The sequence below is a fragment of the Monopterus albus genome, unplaced genomic scaffold, assembly GCF_001952655.1.
Source record: "Monopterus albus unplaced genomic scaffold, M_albus_1.0 scaffold229.1, whole genome shotgun sequence".
NCBI lineage: Eukaryota > Metazoa > Chordata > Actinopteri > Synbranchiformes > Synbranchidae > Monopterus > Monopterus albus.
The window spans coordinates 335,575-343,819 of NW_018128109.1; the positions used below are offsets into that span (position 1 = coordinate 335,575).

The 8,245-nt window shown below is 40.4% G+C and overlaps 1 long non-coding RNA gene across 2 annotated transcripts; it reads right to left on the reverse strand.

The window, feature by feature from the left end:
• Positions 1-266: 266 nt before the first annotated feature.
• LOC109971619 (uncharacterized) lies at positions 267-7,576 on the reverse strand. 2 transcript variants are annotated; one of them, XR_002276579.1, is made up of 6 exons: positions 7,388-7,576; positions 7,146-7,150; positions 6,923-7,009; positions 2,417-2,624; positions 1,072-1,236; positions 267-390 (listed from the first exon to the last, which is right to left on the reverse strand). It is a non-coding gene; the product is annotated as an uncharacterized LOC109971619 (long non-coding RNA). The 2 variants fall into 2 exon arrangements; XR_002276580.1 differs by lacking the exon at positions 2,417-2,624.
• Positions 7,577-8,245: the final 669 nt, after the last annotated feature.

Sequence of the window (8,245 nt, forward strand, 5' to 3'; positions counted from 1 at the left end):
TATTGACTTATACAATTGTGTGTTTAGTAAATCATATGTCTGTCTTTTAAGCCGACACCTACCGGAAAAAAATTCGTTGTGCCATGCATAATGACAATAAAGATTCTTGACTTGTCTTGACTTGACTTGTTTTACAAGGGAACGATTTGGGATAGATTTCCGAGGCGCCCCTGAATGCAACAACACAATTGTATTTCTATAGCGTTATTTTCTTTGTGGTAGCATAAATTGTGAGTTGTATTCATTATATATTACAAATCACATTTTATTAAAGCTGGTGGTACAATAGGCAACACAAAGGAGTACATTACATTTCTGACTGCGATGATGAAAATGTGTTGTGCTCGTCACAGCCTAATATTCCCCAGAATGAAGACAGGAGGGCATCACCTTAAAGTAGAATACAGATTGCTTATAGGAATCTTGTCAACATGTTGGCGAGCAGAAGAAACATGCATGCAAAATATACATACAATAAACCATTCTATTTCTACTGAATATTCTTTTACTTTATAAATGTGTGTTAAATATTGCCGAGTGAATTGTTTGGTTGTAGGCTATAAGCTGAAAAAGATAACATGTTAAGGGCTGCATAAAGATGTTATATGCCCGTTGTATTTTATTTATCCTTCCATTTATTTTTGCCGACAACTGTCAGCATGCGTAAAATCACTATGCTTTTTAAATGAGGGACTAATCACTCAAACTGTCATTATGTATAAAAATGACATAATTTTGGCATAATACCTTACAAATGTGTAATACCTTAGCTATATCAAATCGCAAACAAGTGAGCCCTCTACTCAAACTGGGGAAAAAAAGAAAGCTTTTGATGATTAACTCCTCCAGCCCACCGAACCTGACCTCTAACTACACACACTTTTCTTCCTGATATCCCCATAACTCCAAGTCTCATATGTCATTGTAGGATCAGCCTGTACAGTAACAGATGGGATCAGCCTCCCCGGTGGAAAACGTCATGGGGACCAGTGGGGCCACAGTGGAATTCCTTCCTGATTATAAAACTGTTCTGCTATTGAAGAATAGCTTCACTGCTACAAAATGACTAACCTTTACAACAAACGTCCTCTGAGGACGAGGCTCTCTGCTGCCTGGCCTGTGATCTGTCGCTTCCAAATGCATTCTGGCTTATTTTCCCCCCAAGTTGTCACATTGTCTTTCTGGGGTTTCTGTCCCCTCTTTGCTGCCAAACTGGATTTCATGCAGGTGAAGCATCTGAAGGGGAGGAGAAAGATCAACTACAGTGTGAAAGAAAACCAGACTCTGATCAGAGAGATTCACAACAGGAGAGATGTGTTGTTCTCCAGACAGCAGGTATAGAGTTTCTTGCATAAACTGATAGATTGGGGTATCTACTGTGAGAGCTGTTAAATCATAATGATGATTAAAAACATGGACCAATGTACTTAAGCATCACCATGCTATGATATATGATCATTAGTGTACTGCAGGACATTCTGTTTGTACTGTATAAGCAGTATAGGCTGATCATTTTTCTACTGCCACTGATGCATACACAACATCTGTTCCTTATTTATTCATTGCAAAAGAAATCTAGACAAAACACTTTTTTTTCTGGGATCTGTTCTCTGCAGCATGAGCAAAACTATAACTCAAACCTGTCCATACTGCACCCAGTTAGCACATTTTTGCTTTCCTTTGTGTACTTACTTAGATTTATGTATGATTAAGTCAAGTCAACACAAAGCTGCAGAACAAAAATGCCAAAATATGTAAAAAATGATTTAGACGCTATATCTCCATTGTCCACCAGAGAGCACTGACACAGCTTATTTTTCAACTGCAAGGTGTGCTGCATAATACACAAGCTAAAAAAAAACAAAAAAACAAGCACTAAGAGATCCTTGTCAAAAAGTTTGCTTTATGTTTATGAAAACTATGCCATCAGCTGTTCATTTTCATTTTTTGTCTTCTTCCCAAATTCAGCATCTGTAGGCTACCACACCAGAGCATAGTTTTTATTTAACCAATGTGGCTTTGTTATGTTTGATAGGAAACTGACATTTCCACTATTTTGAGAGGAGCCTGCATTGCTCACATTATTCTACAGCATTTATCATAACACTACATTGCTGTGAAATTTCCTTGCTAGGCACGTTAGGATACAAAGTCTCATTTTTGGTTCTTCTTCTCTGAATATAAATAGAACATAGCCATTAATGAGCAGAAGGGACAGGCATGGGAGGAAGTAGCACAAGGTGTCAATTCACTGGGGGAGGGTGAGCTATGGACTGCTGCTGAGGTGTGTTTATTTCTCTGTTCAGATCCAATTTATCATATTTTTTGTATTCCTTCAGAAAAATCAAAAGCTTGCTACCACTAAACTATCGGTGCCTTGACTATCCTGTCTTCTCTAGAGGTGAAACATCGTTACCTGGACTAGCGTGCACTGATGAAGAGAAAACAGCTCCAGGCTGAGCTCTCTCTCATCTCCTCTTTGGAGCCTGAAGACTGAATGTGATCAGTCCTCTCCTGAGCATGAGGCAACTTCTCTGGGATCTGGGTGTGACCAGCTGCTTGACCTCTCAGGCCTCCCGAAGTACAGTCACTGTGACTGGCCGGAGCTGACGGCTCTTGTTGAGCTGAGTGGTCAGGCCATGATGGCATCGTCGGGTGTGACGATGGAAGACGATGTCAGTGAATACAGAGTAAGGAAGAGAAGCACGGTGCCAATACAATAACAATGCAAGACAAAAGCTCTGTTCTTACATCACAGGTTCCCTCTATAGATTCGATATTCTGATTAAATCAGAGTTTATTAATTAAATCTGCATGTAGATGAAGCGACCGATTATGTTCCCAAACACCTTCATCCCTTTTTACAGACCAACACTCATGTTATGGGAAGACAAATAGCCTGTATTGACATGGAAGTATTTTTTGTTAATTACCTTAATTATTATCCTCATCAGCGGAGGTAGTTATATTTAATGCATCACAGTGATTATGCAGCACATTATGTAGCGCAAGTGGCCCTTGTTAATGATTGGGCTCACATAGGTTTGTGAGTTTGTACACAGAGATCAAATGAAATCAATTCATTAATTAGAATGAAACTGAAAGACATTTAAATGCTACTTTTTTGTGATTGCCTTAAGATTTCCCATATTAAATCATCGTCTCTCTCTACTGTCATCATACTTGTCCATTTATCACACACACACGGTCACAATTATGTAGCAATTCTCTTGTTATAACACTATTATTAAACTATCTAGTCTTTTAAAATTTAAGCTACCGTGGTGTGGCAGACCATGACATCATCCCTTTGCCACATGAAAACATCAGTTGGGGCTTAATTGTTTTGGGGTGGCAATCATTTGGAAACACAGTTTTGGGCCAGTCTGTGATGCTAGATACCACATTAAAATGCCTTAAAATCAACTATATACATATATACACACTGCATCTATTTAATTTAGCTTCCAACATGAAAAAATTACAGAAAGATTTTTATGCTATTTACATAGTAATGCTTGTGACTTTGTACATTTTTTTTAATCTTTTGCTGTTTTTCGCGGTAGATGTTTTGCCCTGTCATACAACCCCACGACCCTGGTGTCATGCAGCTGTCATTCATTTTATGATTTACATAATGGTTCTCCTACCATCACTTGTCAAGATGTCTTTATGAAAACAAAATGCCTAGTAGGAACTGCTGTTTTTACCATTAACTTTTGTGGACTTGGAAAAGAACCCAAACTGTATGTGGTGAGCAGCTACTGTATGTTTTGTTTGCATGCAGGAAAATTAAAGTGAAACATTCCTTCAACTAATATTTGAAGTGTAAGTGCTATGAATATACTCTATAGTATTACTAGCTACTGAAAACTATATTCCACTATTGTCATCCAGTTGCTATATATTGTCCAAAAGGATTAAACATGTCACACAGCTGTTCTCCATAATATTACACCTTCTGGTTATGTTGTAACAAGATGATCCTCCAGCAGGCTTTTTAAAAAATATTTTCTTGTATGATAGCCTATAATTCTGTCCCTGATGCATATAGCCTATATGTACTTATACCTAATATCTTTTTTGATTTCTTAGAACTTCTCTTTAAGTTACATAGTGAGTGATTAACTGTTAGATTAAGATTTAATGGATAACACGCATTACACATTTAACCCCGAAAGTGCTGCTTTTGGCATAAAGGCATGAGGTCTCTCTTATGCCTTTATGTCCTTAGCATTGCCTTTGAAGAAGAAGAGAACAAGAAGATAATTTAAAAATGTGATTGTCTCCTTTTTGTTGATGCTATACTCGGGTCTATAAAAGCACCTTCTATAGCTCCCTGGATTTAGAACGGATGTGAAAATCCACCATATTGTTTTGAAAAAGCTTGTTCAGCACTAGAGGCATACAGTAACACAGCCAACTGCTGTGTGGACTATATACACGTGTGTCAAACATGGCATCTCTGGCCATGAGTGCAGAAAATATACTACAATATTTCTTTTGTGATACTGTGTCACTTTTTATATTTTAAATCCACATTTATTATGGATTTACCTATTATAGTAATGCAGTTGAATTAGAAAATCTAATCATACTGTATATTACACTTCAGAGGTTTTCAATTAAAATAAAAACATACTGTAAATGGTTCTTAGTGAACCATTGCAGGAACAAAACCTGCAAACAATATACTAAACTGAAACACAAGCCCTCTGGTCCTTTGGCAGACTATTACAACAACAACAAAACTACAGGCTGCCCTCATATAGGTCGCACATTTCACCACTGCTGCAGCTAAAAGGCCTGTGCCCACGGATTGAAGAGATCTGTTAAAACCATGTCTGCTTCCCAAGTCTTTATAGGATCCTTCCTATGCCCTTGGTACACAGTCGACCCGGAAGTCATTCCGATCGATCAAGGATGTTCCAAGTCTCTTACAGCACATCAGTTATTTTTTTATGAACTGACACAGCTCTCTATCAGCAATCACTTGGTAACTGGATGCTTCAGATGAAGGATCAGAGGAAAGGACGTCTAATATTGTTAACATGTTTCCTGAAGCCCTCTCTCCTCACATTTTTTCCCCCACACATCTTATGTGGGTGGAACTAAGACACAAGGAAAAGACACAAGTGAGGGGAAACAACGGTGCTTATAAAAGACTTGTGAAGCAGTCCATGTCTGGCAAGTAGTATACCCAGGTGTTCCTTGTTCTGAGCACCAGCTTTACCTGTCCTGCTATAATTACTCTCATCTACAGCATCTCTCATCAACATAATCAAGGACTCTGTATTTAAGTCAACAGCCAGCTCTCTCCCACAGCCAGATTGACATCAGAGAAGTGCTCCTGCATCTTGCAGCATTCATGACTCACATTTCCATGTCCCTCCCTTTAAACAAGCTCTTCTCCCTCATGGCTTTCTGGTCAGTATTCTGTTCTAGTATTCATACTGTACATCATGTTTCATGCTTCCCGGGTTTAGTTCACCTTCTTCTGCTAATATAATTTATTTTTTGTATTTAGCGCTCCTGTTTTCTGTTTTATGCACTGTTCAGAGGCTGGCTGTTGAGAGAGCCTTATTTTAGTTTTGTTCCTATGTTCCTATTATAAGAATTTGCCTGAGCTTTGTGTTTTCACATTCCAAAGTTTAGCCTGAGGTTACTCCAGTTATAGTTAAGTTCCCTGCCACACTCTTGTTTGTGTGCCTCACTGCCTTTCAGGGTTTATTCTGTTTGTCTTAGTTCTGTAATAAAGTTCTGTTTCCCTTTACTGCATCCTTCTGGCTTTGTGCTGTATTTGGGTCTGACTCTAAAACCAAGACATTACAATCTGGTCAATATGAACCCAGAAGACGGTTTCATTTTTTTGTTGAATTAAGGGAAATAGACCATCTATGTGAAAGCTTAAGTTCTATTTTTCTAAACCCCAAGGACCCTGACAGAAAAACTGCTACTTGTACTTGTTTTGAAAGGGTATTATTCCTGCAGTATATGCAAATTCTTGGGGTTGTGGCCTTGGTGGACAGCGTCACTGTACTCCAAGTTTGCAGGCCTCTCCAAATGATCCTGTTTCTGAGTCTGCCAGTTTCCAGCCTGCCAGTACACCCAAGCCCTAATGGCTTATGTTACTGCTAATTCCTGCGCTGCTCCAGACCTAGTCTGCCCCAAAGAAGAGACACGGCCCTTGTAGGTGACCACCTTCTCTGTTCCCCAGCATCCCAGAGTCACAGCCCCATTAAGTTCCCAAGCAGCAGTAGTCCCCTGGTGTTCCTGTCATCACACCCTAAAGTGTCTTATGTCCCAGCCCTCCCACACACCAAAGCCACAACCCTCCTCTGCACTTAGTATCTCACTAGTCCGGTACACTGACCTGAGTCCAATCTGTTCTCAAGTTTGTCCATGAGTTGGCGGTCCTAGCCAACATCACACAAGCTTCACAGCCTGCCCATGAGATGGCCAGCCCAGATAACACCCCTCATACCTGCTCTAACGTCCTGCCTGGTCAGCAGTCTGTGGTCATGTTCCCCAGCCACCTGCTTAACCTGTGTTCTGTGCCAAGCTCATGCTGCTGGCCTCCTACCCACCTTCCAGAGGATTTCTGTCTTTGAAACCAGCCACCTGCCCCTTTGACACTGTTCTCCACATCACCATTCTCTAGAGTGGGTTCTGCTTTCAATGCCAATCTCCCACCTGTCCTCCAGAGGGGTTTTGCCTATGCTTTCTGCCTCCACATCACCACCCTTCTGAGGAGACCCAGAAGGGACGCAAATTCAAAGATGAATGACTGAGGTGGCGGTGCAGAGGATGACTATGACAGCAAGGCTATGGAAGTGCCTTAACCATGAAGGTCTGGCTTAGGATGATGTGCAGGAACCAGAAAAGGAGATGAAACTAACAAGATATCAAATAAGGTGGCTACCTTCTCATCACAGATGAAGATGGCGGCGCACACAGGAGATGATGGGATTTAGGAAACTCCAGAGGACACTGAAGGCTACCCAGATGGCTGCAGAGAGAAGTGGCACAGGCAAGTATGAATCAATCAGGTTTTCTTCACAGGTGAAACAAGAATAAGAGGCAAGTATAGTTTCAGGTTCACTTTGCAGGTGACAGAGGATGCCAGGTAAGTAGCCTATAGTCACCTTTTCTTTTGCAGAATAGCAGAGGATGCAAGGCGAGTGTATTTTCAGGTAACATAAACAGGAGAGGCACCAAATTCCAGTAACAACAACAACAAAAACAAAACTCTTCAGTGGTCACACAAAAAACAAACTGAGTGCACTAATAAAAAGGTACACAAACTAAAACTGGGGAGTAGCACATGCACAAACAATAACTCATTTAACAAACTTGGGCCAAAAACCAGGAGATCACCAAAACTTACAGCACAGGTAGGTTGTAGGCAAAACAAAGTTGGACAGGCTGAAAAACTTTGCTGGAGTAACAGGCTCACACACCAGAGCCAGGAGAAGGTTGGAGAGTACTGCACCCATAACTTTCCAGCAACTTCTTCTTCTAATGTTTATTGGCAGTTTGCATGCCACCTTAAGGTGCATTACCGCCACCTACAGGCCTGGAGTGTACTTACTGGCAACTGGGAAGTAGGACAGGTTAAGTAGGCAGAGAGAAATGAAACACAGGTGCATTCAATCAGCTGCTGATTGGCTGAGGGAACGCTGGAACTGGTGCAGCAGAGCAATCGTGGAAGTCTCCTACAAAACCAGAGCTTATAACAGGAAGCCAGGATTAAATCATAACATCACCACGAACTTTTTTGCTTTTAAATTATCCATTTTGATCCACTGACTCCTAGTCTATATTGATGGCTGAGTGACATCCTGTTAGCCAGACAAAATGTATCAGTTATGTAGGCTTGACAAACTTACAGGTATAAAAGAAGCTGAGCCTTTGCTTATGTATTTTAATTATCTTTATTTCACCTGCTGCCCACCCACAGTTAATCAATTTTTACCCATGCCTGTACCCCTTAATCAATATAAACACATTTTTTTTATCCATTACACATCATTTTGTGGGATACCCATTGGGTATCGGACCTTGTGTTGTGGCCTTTTAGTATGAAGTATATCCCATATGGTAAACATTCTAGAATTTGAGATTGAACTAAAGAAATTCAGGCGACTATTCAAAGAATGGCATTATAATGGAAAATGCTAGTTGGATTAAAGAGCAGCTCAGTGAGAGCTATGGCAAATGGGGCCATATTCAAACAGATGGATGG